Raw genomic sequence first — 2,755 nt, forward strand, 5'->3', positions numbered from 1 at the left:
CCCCAGCTCCTGCCAGGCAGAAGCCTCTTGGAGCCACAGCTACTCTCCCTGCATTCCAGTAACCACACAGTGTTCTTGCCCTTCAGATCTAGGGGTGCCAAAGGCTCCCCACTGTCTAGCCCAGAGGAACTGCACCACCATTTGCTGGATTCCCTCAACACTGCTGTGATTCCCTAAATACCTTTGTAAATAGCCCCTTTATTACACTCTCCTGAAATTACAGCTTGAGTGCCTGTTTCCTTCAAGGTCCCTGCCTGATACACCCCGGCAGCTCACGGTTCTGCGCGATCCTCCTCTCCTGGAGGTAAGTAAGCCCCATGCGGTAGACTGTAACATGGGTGGCCCTTGGTGAACCATGCCTTCCAGTATTTGTGCCCTTCTGAGTCCCCTCCTACAGTGACCACTGGACTTGGCCATGTGACTGGCTTTGACCAATGGAATGTCAGCGTAGGTGAGGCAAGAAGAGGCTTCAGAAGCACTTGTGCATTTGTGCTTGACGTCTTAGAATGCTCCCTTTTGGAATCCTGATGCCAGGCTGTAAGGAATACTAGGGTATCTTGCTGAAGAGGAGACACCATGCAGAAAGATCCAGGAAGATGATCTGCCACGTGGGGAAAAAGGCGACGCAGGGGAGAACTGAGGTTCCCCAACTAATAGTCGCCACAAAGGTTCCAGACCCTAAGAGAGATGCCTTTGTAATGAGGGGGGAACAGTGATTTGCCCTAGAGGTGTGAGGTATTTAACTCTAACATCATTTAGAATTGCCAACATCCAGTGATAAAAAGCAGACTTTTAGTTAGTGTTATCATCATTTTTAAGCTTTCTGACAAAAATGCTTCTCCTTATTGCCAGCACCTGGGGTGGACCGTGCCTCCCCCCCCTCCGCCCCGCCCCGGCACACACACACACACACACACACAACTCTATTGCTCCCTGGCCCTTCCAGTCCAGCCACAGCTGAATGCAGCCACTTGACTGACCCCAGCCAACATCATGTTGAGCAGAGGCGCCACTGTCAACCTACAGAATCCTGGGAGATAATAAATCATTGTTGCTTTAAGCCACTAAGCTTTGGGGTAGTTTGTTACACAGCAATGAATAACTGAAACATACCAGCAGCTCCAGCTCTACATTGTTGCAGGTTCATGGGCAACTAGAAAGAGCCCCTTCCCCACCCCTGCGTAAGTCCTGGAATCACTCTGATTGGTTTCCCCTGGGTCATGTGCCAGCTATGAAATAATTGCCTGGCCAGGGGAACATGATACACTGACTGGCTCAGTCTGGGTCACATGCTTTATCCTGGAGCAGGAGGTGGAGCCACACTTGGACCACTGGACTGAGAGTGGGGGATGGAGGGGTTCCTAAAGGAAGATGAGGGAGCAGGAGGCTGGCTGCTAAGGACAATTTATGGGGGTAAAACTCGGGGAAGATTACCCTTGGTGCTCCCCATCCAGCTACCATTTGTGCCTATAAGAAACAGACAGGGGAATTCCCTGGCAGTCCAGTAGTTAGGACTCTGCACTTTTACTGCTGTGGGCCCAGGTTCGATCCCTGGTTAGGGAACTGAGGTCCTGCAAGCTGTGCTGCACAACCAAAAAAAAAAAAAAAAAAAGATAAAAATGGATCCCCAATGTAAAAGTGTAAAAGATTCCCTATGATATGATAAGAAGACCATAAAACTTTGGCCATGGACAGACCTGGCTTCTCTCACTTTCTTTTTGGAAGCTGCGTTGGGCAAGCTGCTCTACCTCTGTGAACTCATCTGAAAAATAGGTTAGTTAATTCCTGAACAGATGCATGGTAGGGGTAAGGGCGGGGTTCAGTTAGATCCTGGCTGGTGTTGTGGACAAAGAGAGGGGCTGCCCATACACCCCTTCAAGAAAGGGCTTGCTGCCCAGTGGGGTGCGGGGCTCGGGAGCAAACAGCTGTCAGCCCTTCCAGGGCTGGCTCAGCCGGAGACAGCCACCTGGTCTGAGGTCACACCCTTCCCAGGACAGCCTGTGCTCTGTCAGTGGGGGAGCCGGGGTTTAAAGTCTTGATGCAGAACCGCTCTGCCAAAGGAAACCATAAAGTAGATGAAAAGACAACCCTCAGAATGGGAGAAAATATTTGCAAATGAAGCAATGGACAAAGGATTAATCTCCAAAATTTACAAGCAGCTCATGCAGCTCAATATAAAAAAAACAAACAACCCAATCCAAAAATGGGCAGAAGACCTAAATAGACATTTCTCCAAAGAAGATATACAGATTGCCAACAAACACATGAAGGGATGCTCAACATCACTAATCATTAGAGAAATGCAAATCAAAACTACAATGAGGTATCACCTCATACCAGTCAGAATGGCCATCATCAAAAAATCTACAAACAATAAATGCTGGAGAGGGTGTGGAGAAAAGGGAACCCTCTTGCACTGTTGGTGGGAATGTAAATTGATACAGCCACTATGGAGAATAGTATGGAGGTTCCTTAAAAAGCTAAAAAAACCCCAAAAAACTAAAAATAGAACTACCATATGACCCAGCAGTACCACTACTGGGCATATACCCTGAGAAAACCATAATTCAAAAAGAGTCATGTACCACAATGTTCATTGCAGCTCTATTGACAATAGCCAGGACATGGAAGCTACCTAAGGGTCCATCAACAGATGAATGGATAAAGAAGATGTGGCACATATATACAATGGAATATTACTAGCCATAAAAAGAAATGTGATTGAGTTATTTGTAGTGAGGTGGATGGACCTAGA

At 47.6% G+C, this 2,755-nt stretch overlaps 1 non-coding gene across 1 annotated transcript; it reads left to right on the forward strand.

The window, feature by feature from the left end:
- Window positions 1–1,490: 1,490 nt before the first annotated feature.
- Window positions 1,491–1,563, forward strand: TRNAK-UUU (transfer RNA lysine (anticodon UUU)). Its single transcript has one exon. It is a non-coding gene; the product is annotated as a tRNA-Lys (tRNA).
- Window positions 1,564–2,755: the final 1,192 nt, after the last annotated feature.

Source organism: Kogia breviceps, chromosome 14 (genome assembly GCF_026419965.1).
Source record: "Kogia breviceps isolate mKogBre1 chromosome 14, mKogBre1 haplotype 1, whole genome shotgun sequence".
Taxonomy (NCBI): domain Eukaryota; kingdom Metazoa; phylum Chordata; class Mammalia; order Artiodactyla; family Physeteridae; genus Kogia; species Kogia breviceps.